At 34.0% G+C, this 15,061-nt stretch overlaps 1 protein-coding gene across 3 annotated transcripts in view; it reads left to right on the top strand.

Annotated features, from left to right (window-relative positions):
- Positions 1-15,061, top strand: part of plagl2 (pleiomorphic adenoma gene-like 2) — a 74,767-nt gene that overhangs the window by 6,143 nt on the left and 53,563 nt on the right. The window lies entirely within an intron of this gene.

Raw genomic sequence — 15,061 nt, 5'->3', positions numbered from 1 at the left:
TTATTAAGAGTACAGGCAATGAATCAAGTCACATTTTAGCATTTTTAACAGTCATACAAGTGTAAAAAGAAGTTAACCACTGTTAATAATAACGTAGAAGGTAATAGTCTGTTCCGGGGTCAAAGTGTGACCACCCTGAAAGCTTTATTACGTGTTCAGGCAATGTTTTAAATCGCTTTTTTAACATTTTTAACTGTCATTCAAGTGTAAAAAGAAGTTAACCACTGTTAATAATAACGTAGAAGGTAATAGTCTGTTCCGGGGTCAAAGTGTGACCACCCTGAAAGCTTTATTACGTGTTCAGGCAATGTTTTAAATCGCTTTTTTAACATTTTTAACTGTCATTCAAGTGTAAAAAGAAGTTAAGCTGCGTTAATAGTAATGTAAATAGAAAGAGTCTGTTCCGGGGTCAAACTGTGGCTGTCATACAAGCTTCATTAAGTGTACAGGCAATGTTTTAATGTCATATTGTAACATTCTCAACTGTCATGCAAGTGTAAAAAGAAGATAACTACTGTTAATAATCATGCAAATACAAATAGTCTGTTCCAAAGTCAAACTGTGTCCGGCCTGTAAGGTTTATTAAGTGTACAGGCAATGTTTTAAGTCACACTGGAACATTTTTAACTGTCATGCAAGTGTAAAAAGGAGTTAGCCAACTGTTACTAATAATGTGCATGGAAATAGTCTGTTCCTGGGTCAAACTGTGGCCATCTTAAAAGGTTTATTAAGCGTACAGGCAGTGTTTTAATGTAACTTTCTTAACTGTCATGCAAGTGTAAAAGGAAGTTAACCACTGTTCATAATCAAGCAAAGTCTGTCAAAGAGATGACAACATTGTTCATTTTGGTGTGTCAAAAGACGTTTCAATCTCCTTTTGGAACCTTCTTAGCTGTCAAGTGTAAAAAGAAGCTAAGTCCAATAATGAAGAATGAAAAGACTATTTCTATTGACATTATTATTATTATTATTAACTTCTTTTTACGCTTGTATGACAGGTAAACGTGACCTCAAGGCTTTTCTGATAGACATGGTTTGGCAGGCTTTCCTATGGGAAATTAATCATATGTTTATTTAAAATTTTTTTTTTTTTTGTCTTATTGTGCTGTTGTGTCATATTTTGTCTGTTTGACTTCCTATTCCTGCCATCACTCACTGTCCTTTCTTTCTGCCCTCTTCCCCCAGGGAAACAGCAAATTAAATGGTAATATAATAAATGCAACAATAATAATAATATTTCATTACAAATTATATAATATAGTAGTAATATTAATAAATAATAAAGTAATAATAATAATATAACATAATGTATGTAATATAATAGTAAATAAATACATAATAGTAATAAAAAAAATAATAACAACAATAATAAAATGAACAGCATAAGTTGGGGTTTCCAATGGATTACCGGTAATTTAATTTTGTGGCACAAATTCTGCCTAGCAACAAGTGTAAATGTTGCGTGTTACCTGGTGAAGGAATGCGAGCTAAACTTTTCTTTGAGTTGTGACGTTTGACACGGGATCACAAATACATTTGCGGTTGTTGTGGATGAGCACACAACTACGTAGCCCGGCTATCCACCTATCTGCATCAGCTAGCTAGCTCGAATGTAATTTTTACATGTTTTTTTGGAAGGAGTAGCGCATGAATAGCATGAGTATGTGTGTGCTTTAGTACGCTGTTGTCGGGACAGAAATTCCACTTTGAAAAGCATCAGATGGACCGTTTTCCTATTTTTTTATACTGAAACACCACTGGGATTAGCCTAGCTAGTTACCTAGCCACCCAAGCTAGTTACACTGTCTGCTACCACTGGGACTAGCCTAGCCACCCGAGCTAGCTACATTGTCTACTACCACCATGGTGGCCATTTTCCACTCGCAGCCAAACCACAGCTAAAATATTCATGGCTTATATTATTAGATATTACTCTAATTTGCTTCGTCAGCTATAATGCAAAGCTAAGATGACAGCTTAGCATATGTTGAGCTACACTGGCTTGCATTTTGTGATTGTTTTGTGAGGTGGAAAAGCCTATTATTAGTACCAACTTCACTCTTTGTACCCCCCATTTTACCCCCCTCTTTCTTTTAATTTTCCAAATATTTCAACTTTCTTCTTAAATAATCTTATTTTTTTTAATATTATGGATTTATTCCCATCATATTTTGCCTTTTTCCTGTAGAATTATGGCTTTTTTTAAAATCTAAATAGTTTGACTTTATTCTCGTAAAATTTTCCATTTCTGCTGTTTTTAAAAAATATTTTCCAACTATTTCAACTTTCGTCTTGTAAATTTTCTTCTCATAATATTATCACTTTATTCCCATATATTTTTGAATTTATTCCCACAATATTATAACTTCCCCCCAACCTAATTTTCCAAAAATGACAATGTTTTTTTGCTTGTTTCTCATATGACAAAAACATATTTTTTCCAGAATATTTCATCGTTATTCTACTAAAATAATGTTATTTTTTTCACAATATTATCACTTTATTCTCACAAAATTGCTACTTTTTTCTCGTTAGAATATGACCTTTTCTTTTAATATTTTGACTTTATTCTTGTGAAATTCCAGCTGGTTTTTTTTCCATTTCTGCTGTTTTTTTTTTTAAATATTTTGCAACAATTTCAACTTTCTTCTGGTAAATTTTCTTTTTATAATATTATGACTTTATTCCCATAATATTACAACTTTTCCCCCAACCTAATTTTCCAAAAATGACAATTTTTTTTGCTTGTTTCTCATAATATGACAAAAAACATATTTTTTCCTTAATATTTCATCATTATTCTACTGAAATAACGTTTTTTTTTCCACAATATTACCACTTTATTCTCACAAAATTGCTACTTTTTTCTCGTTAGAATATGACCTTTTCTTTTAATATTTGGACTATATATATTTTTTTTAATTCCAGCTGTTTTTTTAAATATATTGCAATAATTTCAACTTTCTTCTGGTAAATTTTCTTTTTATAATATTATGACTTTATTCCAATAATATTACAACTTTTCCCCCAACCTAATTTTCCAAAAATGACATTTTTTTTTGCTTGTTTCTCATAATATGCCAACTTTAAAAAAATATTTATAGTATATAGTTTATAGTAAATATTTTTTCTTTAATATTTCATCTTTATGCTACTAATATTACATTATTTTGGTCACGTTATTCCCATAAAATTATGTTTTTTGTTAGAATATGACTTTTTTTCTTATGGCTTCCAACTATTCCACATTCTTTCTTGTAAATATTCTTCCAAGATCAGCCACCGATAACAATGTGGTATTGGTATCATTTTTTTCCCGATAACGAAAGGCGACATGAGGTTTTTCGCAGCAACATCGTACAATTGCAGTGCTGAATCACGTAGTTGATACTGTGCTGCTCACAAGCCTGTGAGGAGGATTTTATTTAGCATGCAGGGTAATATCAGAGACCACAATAAACATACTAGCGTCATAGAAATCGCAGGGGGGTTATCATTCCACAAACCATTCTTACTCACGGTGTCTTTAAAGAAAGAGTTAAAAAAAAAACCATCACACAGCAACGTAATAGGTACTGCTGATAACAACAGACAAGACGCTACCAACAAATAATGCAGAATAACCGACAACTATGTGAACTCTAAACATGTAGCTTAGCAGCCATTTACAACAACAGTACAGCAAAGCACGCTGGGAAACAGGAAGTGCTGTTGCCCAAACCATACAGCGCTGAGCCTTATGTCAACGTCGCCGCCATATTGGATGTGGCAAGTGTGTGCTGTAAGTGAATACAAATAAATGTACTTACTTTCATAAAGCGCCTTTCCACAAGGAAATTGAAGTTAATGCTGCTCGCTTATACATTCACACATGCACTAATATGCTTGGGAAACAGTTAGGCACCAAAAACAATGTATTTCATCTTCTCAGCTAAGAACTTTATTGATCCAACACAGTAGGAGTAGTTGACATTGCATCACCTATGGAGCACAAAGGAGCGCGGAAAACCATACACAGTGCATATATATCGTAGTTTTAATGCAATAAAATAAGAATATACAATAAGAACATGAAAGTTATCAATCCAAATAATAATCAGCAAAATCATGTATTTTAAACAACACCCCTTTTTAACTAAAAAAAAAATTAAAATCTTTCCATAAACAACATAAATCAAGGCACAAGAAACACAAATGTATTCTTATCAAATACGTAATACATGAAATATCTACTCAGAGATGGGTGGTGTAGCCAACTAAACAACTGTACTCATTTAAGACTATTGTGACTTTTTTTTTCCAATTTTACTCAAGAAAAAGATACATGATGTTAAACATATCGGTATCGGTTGATATCGGAATCGGAAATTGAGAGTTGGACAATATCGGCATATCGGTTATCGGCAAAAAAGCCAATATCGGACATCCCTAATTATGACTTTATTCCCATAATATTATAGCTTTTTACTCCAACCTAATTTAAAAAAAAATACAACTTCATTTTGTTTTGTTTCACATAATAAAACAACTTAAAAAAAGATGTCTTTTTCTTTAATATTTCATCTTTATGCTCCTACAATTACATTATTTTCCTCATAATATTACGAGATTATTCTCATAAAATTGCGTCTTTTTCCTTTTGTTAGAGTACAACTTTTTGCTCTTAATATTTTGACTTTATTCTCGTAGAATTACAGCTGGGCTTTTTTCCATTACTGCTGTTGTTTTTGGAAAATGTTTTCCAGCTGCTGTGTTTCAACTTTCTTCTTGTAAATTTTCTTCTCGTAATATTATGACTTTGTTCCCATAATATTTTAACTTTTTCCTCAACCTAATTTTCCAAAAATGACAACTTTATTTTGTTTTGTTTGTTTCTTATAATATTACAAAAAGATTAAGATAAAAAATGATATTTTTTCTTTAATATTTCAACTCTATGCTACTAAAATGAGATTATTTTTCCGCATAATATTAAGAGTTTATTGTAAAATTGGGACTTTTTCTTGTTAGAGTATGACTTTTTTCTCATAATATTTTTACATTATTCTCATAAATATTTTTTGCCATTTCTACTGTTGAAAAATGCTATTTCAACTTTCTTCTTGTAAATTTTCTTCTCATAATATTATAACTTTCTCCTCATAATATTCTAACTTTCCCCAACCTAATTTAGCAAAAATGACAACTTTATTTAGTTTTGTTTGTTTCTCAACATATTACGACTTAAATTTTTTTTATTGAATATTTCAACTCTATGCCACTAAAATTAGATTATTTTTCCTCATAATATTACTCATAAGTTTACTGTAAAATTGTGACTTTTTTTCTAATTAGAATATGACTTTTTTCTATTAATATTTTGACTTTATTCTCATAAAATCACAGCTGTTTTTTTGCCAGTTCTGCTGTTGTTTTTATTTTTTTTCTAACTATTTCAACTTTGTCCTTGTACATTTTCTTCTCATAGTATTACAACTTAAAAAATAATATTACGACGTTATTCTCGTAAAATTACGACGCTCGTTAGAGTGCAACTTTTTTTTCTTCATATTTTGACTTTATTCTCGTAAAAACACTGCAGTTTTTTCCATTCCTGTTCTTGAATGTAGAAAAATATATCTTCTTCTCTCTTCATGCATTCCCTGATGTTGCTAGCATGCCCCCTGGTGGTCGGAGGTGGAAGATCTCTGGGAGTTTGACTATTTGTCACTTTGATGTCCCGCGTGTGTTTGTGTGCTTTTGAGCAGGAGAAATCCCCCACAATGCTTTGCTGGCACTGTGGGCAGTGGTAGAGGAGGGGGGCTGATTTCCATGAGAAAGGAGCGTGAGTTGTGCAGAAGGAAAGGAAGGACAGCCCTCCTTGGGGACAAATGGCAGTTAATAAGCAGCGAAGAATCGGAAAAGCTCCGATCCCCTTTTTCTTTGTACTTGTTCACCTTCTGCAGGCCGCCGTGGAAGAAGAAGGAGGAGGAGGGTGACGAGAGGGAGGGAGGGGGCTGGGGGTGTGGGGTGGTGGGAGCATGAGGACAACGGGTTCATGCGAGAATGTTTTTTTGTTTTTTTGCTTTTTCACCGAAGGCTGCAGGAGGATTGTTGTTGTGTTCTTTCCACTGCTGGTGCATGTGTATTCTTTCTATTACCTCCACCAAGGAAGAATTTATTATTTTTAATAATAATGTGTGCTTTGCCTATTTTATGATGTATTGGAAATTATAGTTGATATACTTACAATACATTATATTTCATATACAGTATATTCATTAATAAATGGGCCATTGCAGTCTATTTAAAACAAAATGTTATTTTATTAATATACTTTGTTACTACATTACTTTTAAATTAATTAATTAAATTATATTATAAAAATTAGTTGTTCATGATATGTTCTGTTTTTTTTTAAAACAGTATTTTCATTCGTATTTTTACATTAATATGATTGTTTCTTTTCTACCAGGAGCCATTTGTAGTTGTCACAGCTACATTATTACTTTTATGTGCATTTTTAACATTAATAATATTATTTTTTTGTATGTATTTTTAAATTATTATGTTTTTTCCCCATCTAGAGCCAAACCCTCCTAGGCCCATACTCAATCAGAAAAATACAACTATTCATATCTGATTATTATTTATTATTATTTTTTAATTTGTATTTTTTAATTAATTATATTTTATTCAGAAAAGTTACTCATAATTAAGAATAATCTAATAATAATAAAAAATGTAATCAGGGGCCATTTTAAATCCTCCAAGGCCAATACGCTATTATTCTATTATTATTATTATGATTATTATTATTATTATTATTACATTAATCAACTATTCATATATTATTATTTTCTAAGTGAATAAAAAAAAAAATCATAGTATGTGATTTTATGGACTTGTTTTAATTAATTTCATCTCAGGGGTTTTTCAATGAGGCCAAGTCCAATAAGAAAAAATTAAGTCTATATATATTATTTTTTGTATTATTAATTAATATGATTATATTTTATCTGGAAAATATTGCATGTTTGTCACACTTAAATGTTTCAGATCATCAAACAAGATTAAATATTAGTCAATGGCAACAGAACTGAACACAAAATGCAGTTCAACTTTTTATTATTAAGGGAGAAAAAAAATGAAAACCTGTCATGTTCCGCAGGACAGGAGCAAACACTCCCTGTCCTGTGCTTTTATTTTGGCGGGCTGTACGTCCTGCGGGGAGGCAGAGGCAGCCGCTTCACTGCTGGTGGCCGCGCGACTGCCGGCAATTAACATTAGTGGCAGTTAAAAGGCCAGCGTCGTCAGTCTTGCGGCGCTGGTTCTTTGTCGATGTTCCTCGTTTCCTCATCGGAGCTGTTACCTATTAACCTACCTGTTAACGTGTCTACAGAGTTTTTCCCTCTGTCTCTTTTGGTTTGGCTCCCGTCCTTTTTGTGAATACCTGCACCTGTCACATTAAAGATTCCTTATTTTTGCACGCCATCGTCTCGTCTCTCTCACTTTCAGTGACGTTCAGTCATGATATGCACAGCTGAATAGAAGTGTTTTCAGCTTGGATGTGCCAAAGTTGAGGACTGTCGCACATTTTCTGGAAGATTGTTCCAGATTTTCGCAGCGTAAAACTGAAACGCAGTCTGACCGTGGATGGTTCATGTGGCTCTAACATGTTGTGACACGTTACAGCTGCATATTAGTTGGCCTAAAGGAAGCATGTGCAGATTGAACAATAGGGGTCCCAGGATTGACCCCTGGGGAACCACATAGGTCATAGCCATTTGCTCTGAGACACAGTTACCAATTCCAGCAAAGTACTTCCTGTCCTACATGGCCCTGTGTGAGTCTGGAAAAGGTTCTAAAGTAATTTCTAAAGCTTTGGGATGACAGCGAACCACAGTGAGAGCCATCATCCACAAATGGCCAAAAAATGGAACAGTGGTGAACCTTCCTGGGAGTGGCCGGCCAAACCAAATGACCCCAAGAGTACTGCGACAACTCATCCAAGAGGTCACAAAAGACCCCACAACAACATCCAAACAACTCAAGGCCTCACTTGCCTCAGTTAAGGTCAGTGTTCATGACTCCACCATGAGAAAGATGCTGGGCAAAAATGGCCTGTAGGGCAGAGTTCCAAGACCAAAACCACTGCTGAACCAAAAGAACATTAAGGCTCTTCTCAAAAACGTCTTGATGATCCCCAAGACCTTTGAGAAAATACTCTGTGGTCTGATGAACCTAAAGTTGAACTTTTTGGAAGGTGTGTGTCCCATTACATCTGGTGTAAAAGTAACGCCACATTTCAGAAAAAGAACATCATACCAAGAGTAAAATGTGGTGGTGGTAGTGTGATGGTCTGGGGCTGTTTTGCTGCTTCAGGACCTGGAAGACTTGCTGTGATAAATGGAACCATGAATTCTGCTGTCTACCAAAAAATCCTGAAGGAGAATGTCCGGCCATCTGTTGGTGACCTCAAGCTGAAACCAACTTGGGTTCTGCAGCAGGACAATGATCCAAAACACAGCAGCAAGTCCACCTCTGTATGGCTGAAGAAAAACAAAATGAAGACTTTGGAGTGGCCTAGTCAAAGTCCTGACCTGAATCCTATTGAGATGCTGTGGCATGACCTTTTAAAAAGGCGCTTCATGCTGGAAAACCCTCCAATGTGGCTGAATTACAACAATTCTGCAAAGATGAGTGGGCCAAAATTCCTCCACAGCGCTGTAAGAGACTCATTGCAAGTTATAGCAAACACTTGATTGCAGTTGTTGCTGCTAAGGGTGGCCCAACCAGTTATTCTGTTTAGGGGGCAATCACTTTTTCACACAGGACCATGTAGGTTTGGATTTTTTTTCTCCCTTAATAATAACAAGTTTCATTTAAAAACTGCATTTTGTGTTCAGTTGTGTTGTCATTGACTAATATTTAAATGTGTTTGATGATCTGAAACATGCCACACGGTGGTCTAGTGGTTAGCATGTTGGCCACACAATCACAGTCAGGAGATCAGGAAGACCTGGATTTGAATCTCCGTTGGGCATTTCTGTGTGGAGTTTGCATGTTCTTCCCGTATGTGCGTGGGTTTTCTCCGGTTTCCTCCCACATTCCAAAAACATGCATGTTGGGTTAACTGGAGACTCTAAATTGTCCATAGGTATGAATGAGCGTGAATGGTTGTCTGTATGCGCCCTGCCATTGGCTGGTGACCAATCCAGGGTGTACCCCGCCTGCCGCCCAAAGTCACCTGGGATAGGCATACCAGCATATCCCCGCGACCCCAAGTGGCATAGAAAATGGATAGATGAATCTGAAACATTTAAGTGTGACCAACATGCAAAAAAATAAGAAATCAGGAAGGGGGCACTTTTTTTTAATCTCTTTTTCATCTCAGGAGGTCCTCAATGAGGCCATACCCAATCAGAAAATATTAACTATTCATATATTATTAATTTTTATGTGTATTTTTAGGTGTTTTTTTAAATTAATGTGATTATTATTTGATATGGAAAAGTTATTAATCACTAAGAATGATAATATAATAATAATAATAATAATAATAATAATAATAATAATATAGAAATATATAATAATAATAAGGACAATATACAATCATGAATAATAAAATATATATTTTACATTTAAAAAAAAATGAATGTAATAGCCATAGCCAATAAGAAAAAATATATTCATATATTATTAGTTTTTTATGTGTATTTTGGGAAAATTCTTTTTTTTTCAGTTTTTTGTAATTTTAAAACATTTTTGGTGTACAGTCAAACCTGTCTTAGCGGCCACCTGTATATAACGGCCACCTGCCTATAGCAGCCACTGAAAAAAATCCCCCGCAGAAAATGTACGTGTTATAGACCCTGTGTATAGCAGTCACCTGTCTAACGCGGCCAGCGGCCACCCATTTTGTATCCCTTGGTCAATATCTGACTGCATATAGCGGCCAAAATGCCAACTCAAGTAGAAGCTTCATGCGCGAAAAAGTTTCGTTTTTTAATCAATGAAGCCGTCGTGTGTAGACTTTAATTACTGAGTCCTAGCTCAGTCACAATCATTCACAAGATCCACACAAACTGTCAGTTGTTCCACATAAAAAGCCGTCTTCTTTGGAGCTTGTTGCAGACAGTGACACCGTTTAATTCCTGGTGTGAGACAATGTGCACTGGTCAATACTGTAATGCCGCTTGTCGTGGGGAAGGAGAGACTCACGTCGTCGCTGTTAATAATGGCTTTATTAACAGCGGAGAACACTGCAGGACTTTACATCCACGCCAACATAAACACACTTCCCAACTCTCTCCAAACTCACAGCTAGCACTGAGCCTAGCTCTCCTGCTCGGGACGCCCACCGTCACTTCCCGTCACTTCCTGATGAACTAAAGCTGTAATGACACTCGGCCGTATATATACAACCCCTGGCAAAAATTATGGAATCACCAGTCTCGGAGGATGTTCATTCAGTTGTTTAATTTTGTAGAAAAAAAGCAGATCACAGACATGACACAAAACTAAAGTCATTTCAAATGGCAACTTTCTGGCTTTAAGAAACACTAAAAGAAATCAAGAAAAAAAGATGTGGTAGTCAGTAACAGTTACTTTTTTAGACCAATCAGAGGGAAAAAATTATGGAATCACTCAATTCTGAGGAAAAAATTATGGAATCACCCTGTAAATTTCCATTCCCAAAACTAACACGTGCATCAGATTAGATCTGCTGGTTAGTCTGCAGTTAAACAGGAGTGATCACACCTTGGAGAGCTGTTGCACCAAGTAGACTGACATGAATCATGGCTCCAACACAAGAGATGTCAATTGAAACAAAGGAGAGGATTATCAAACTTCTTAAAGAAGGTAAATCATCACGCAATGTTGCAAAAGTTGTTGGTTGTTCACAGTCAGCTGTGTCTAAAATCTGGACCAAGTACAAACAACATGGGAAGGTTGTTAAAGGCAAGCATACTGGTAGACCAAAGAAGACATCAAAGCATCAAGACAGAAAACTTAAAGCAATATGTCTTGAAAACAGAAAATGCACAGCAAAACAAATGAGGAACAAATGGGAGGAAACTGGAGTCAACGTCTGTGACCGAACTGTAAGAAACCACCTAAAGGAAATGGGATTTACATACAGGAAAGCTAAACGAAAGCCATCATTAACACCTAAACAGAAAAAACAAGGTTACAATGGGCTAAGGAAAAGCAATCGTGGACTGTGGATGACTGGATGAAAGTCATATTCAGTGATGAATCTGCATTGGGCAAGGTGATGATGCTGGAACTTTTGTTTGGTGCCGTTCCAATGAGATTTATGAAGACGACTGCCTGAAGAAAACATGCAAATTTCCACAGTCATTGATGATATGGGGCTGCATGTCAGGTAAAGGCACTGGGGAGATGGCTGTCGTTACATCTTCAATAAATGCACAAGTTTACGTTGACATTTTGGACACTTTTCTTATCCCATCAATTGAAAGGGCGTTTGGGGATGATGAAATCATTTTTCAGGATGATAATACATCTTGCCATAGAGCAAAAACTGTGAAAACATTCCTTGAAGAAAGACACATAAGGTCAATGTCATGGCCTGCAAATAGTCCGGATCTCAATCCAATTGAAAATCTGTGGTGGAAGTTGAAGAAAATGGTCCAACCTGCAAAGCTGATCTGGCAAAAGCAATCAGAGAAAGTTGGAGCCAGATTGATGAAGAGTACTGTTTGCCACTCATTAAGTCCATGCCTCTGAGACTGCGAGCTGTTATAAAAGCCAGAGGTGGTGCAACAAAGTACTAGTGGTGTGTTTGAAGTATTCTTTTGTTGTTGTTTTTTTCATGATTCCATAATTTTTTCCTCAGAATTGTGTGATTCCATAATTTTTTCCCTCTGATTGGTCTAAAAAAGTAACTGTTACTGACTACCACATCTTTTTTTCTTGATTTCTTTTAGTGTTTCTTAAAGCCAGAAAGTTGCCATTTGAAATGACTTTAGTTTTGTGTCATGTCTGTGATCTGCTTTTTTTCTACAAAATTAAACAACTGAATGAACATCCTGCGAGACTGGTGAGTCCATAATTTTTGCCAGGGGTTGTAGTAGCACAGCTTTGTTCTGTGGGTGGTGTAGAATAACAAGCCTAGTTGTTCTTTACAACTTTTATCCGCAGTCCCACAGTGCCCTCTACTGGTCAACATGTAACAGTATAATTATATGTATCTGCAAACACAACAAGCTTCTAATCACAGACATGTTAATATGTGCGCGCACAAATTCAAAATGGCCACCTACCTGTCTATAACGGCCACCTGCCTATAGCGGCCACTTTTTCCGTTTCCCTTTAGTGGCCGCTATAGACAGGTTTGACTTATTATTGTTATTTATTTTGAATTATTTTGTGAAATTAATATTATTATAATGTGTATTTTAAAAATTATTATTTTGGTTTTATGTGCATTTTTAAAGACATAATTTTTTTATGTGTGTTCTTTTGATTAATTTTTTTTTCTATGAGAAGCCATTCAAAGTCCTCTAAAAACCATACTCAAATTTATAATTTTTTTATGCGTATTTTTTTAAATTAATATTATGATTTTTAATGTATATTTTTAAATTGATATTATTATTGTTTTATGTGTATTTTTTTAATGATATAAATTTTTATGTGTATTCTTTTAATTACTATGATATGTTTTGTCCTATCAGAAATCATTTGAAATCCTTCTATGGCCATACTCAAAAAGAAATATACAACTAGTCACTTATTATTATTATTTTTACGTGAATGTTTAAAATCAATATTATTTGTGTCATTATCATTATTTTTATGTGTATTTTGTAAAAATATTAATATTGTGTAAAACTAATATGATTACTTTTAATGTGTTTTTTAACTTAATATTATTAGTGCTCTTTGTGCATTTAAAAATACAATAAATAATAATTACTAACAATAATAATAGCAGCAACAATATAAAATATTACATAATTTGTATGTATTTTAATTAATGTGATTTTTTTTCCTATCAGAAGCCATTTGAAGTCCATACAACAATTCACATATTATTGTTTTTTTTATGTGAATGAGAAAAAAATGATACATATTATTTTTGTGTGTATATTTTTGAAGGAAAATAATTCAACTTTAAATAAATTTTGGGTAGCTAGCACGTGCAACTAGACAAATTGTTTTTATCCGGTAACCTCACATGTTTGCGTGGACCTTTGTTGCTAGGCAGAATTCAGTCCGCACAATCAACCCAATGTAAAAAAAAATTTGAAACCCCGAGGCAATGCCTCGTCAGTTCCAGCAGATGGTGCTGTGATGAAAAGAAACTTTTTATTAATGTTTAGTCAGTTTTGTAATGGTTACAAATTTTTACTTTTATTTTTGTTGCGATGAAAAGAAACGTTTTGTATGTTTTTCCAAATTAGTATGTAAAAACTTGATTCTTGAAAAAAAAACTTTTTATTAGTATTTAGTAATACTTTTAAATTGTAATGTTTTTTATTTTTATTTATTTATTCATTTTTATTTTTTTTAATGAAAAGACACACTCTGTACATTTTTCCATTTCCAAATTAGTGTTGAAACACTTGAAAACCTTTCATTAATATTTTGTAATTTTCTATATTATTAAGAAAAAAAAAGTGTTGTGATGAGAGAAACGTTCTGCACATTTTTCCATTGCCAAATGAGTGTTGAAAAAGTTGAAACGTGAAAAAAAGAAATTTTCAGTCATATTCTGTAATTTCCTATTTTTTTTTTTAATATATATTTTAAAAATGTATATATTTAATTTATTTTTATTGTTGGTGTGATGAACAGAATCGCTCTGTATGTTTTTCCATTGCCAAATTAATGTTGAAAAACTTGAAACTAGAAAAAAAGAAACTTTTCATTAATATTTTGTAATTTTCTATATTTTGAATTTTAAAAAAGTTCTGGTGAGGGAAACGTTCTGCACATTTTTCCATTGCCAAATTAGTGTTGAAAATGCTGAAACCTGGAAAAACAGAAATTTCAGTAATATTTTGTAATTTTCTATTGTTGGGTAATTTTTTTTTAATTAAAAAAATGTATATATTTAATTTATTTTATTGTTGTTGTGATGAACAAAAACGCTCTGTACGTTTTTCCATTGCCAAATTAGTGTTGAAAAATGTTGAAACTTGGGGAAAAAAAGGAACCTTTTCATTAATATATTGTAGTTTTTCCATTTCTTTGTATTTTTACATTTATTTGTATTTTCATTTTGGTTTTGGTGTGATAAAAAGAAATGCAAGGTATGCTTTTTTGCAGAAGAAATTATTTTGATCATTGTTTTTTTTATAAATGTTTTTTTTAAATTCATTGATTTTTTTTTTTTACATAATAGAAATGATTTCCCATTTTCTAAAATAATTAATTCCAGGGTCAGAGGGTGTACAGGCAATGTTTGAAGCCACATTTGAAGCATTCCTACCTGTGTAGAAGTGTAAAAAGAAGTGAAGCCACGTGACTAGTAACATGGAAAAAGCACAAAATGCAAACTGGCTGCCATAAATGCATACGTTGGCAATCCTTCACACCCTCACAGCTGCTTGTGTTTGTCTTTAGTGTGCGTGCGTGCCGTATGCTTGGGCAGAAATAGTAAGAGGACGCGAGATGCTTGAAACACACACGCTGCCACTTTTCTTTGTGGCCGCGCTTCTAGGAAGAGCAGCGCGGCTGTGGCTTTTCACAACACACACACACACACACACACACACACACACACACACATTTCAAGCGCTGGATGTTGACGCTCAGGACAAGAAGGCACTTTTTCCCTCCTTGCACCTCCTTTCTGGTTAGCTTTTATGCTACTGTTGCAGCATGGAGCGTCAACGTTAGCAAGGAAAGCGCTCCATTTGTCACATGACCATTTGTCATGGTTGGAAACACTTACAGGAATGACATGAATGCGGTAGCTGAAATGTTTAATGAATATTTTGTAAATATTGGACAAAAACTGGAAGAGGAAATTCCAAAACAAGACACAATTGATGAAGGGATTGATATTATTGATAGGAATCTTAATTCTATGTTTCTCACTGCT

Source organism: Dunckerocampus dactyliophorus, chromosome 1 (assembly GCF_027744805.1).
Source record: "Dunckerocampus dactyliophorus isolate RoL2022-P2 chromosome 1, RoL_Ddac_1.1, whole genome shotgun sequence".
NCBI classification, from domain to species: Eukaryota; Metazoa; Chordata; class Actinopteri; order Syngnathiformes; family Syngnathidae; genus Dunckerocampus; species Dunckerocampus dactyliophorus.
Note: the sequence above shows the minus strand (reverse complement) of the source record. Positions and strands in the feature narration are given on the sequence as shown.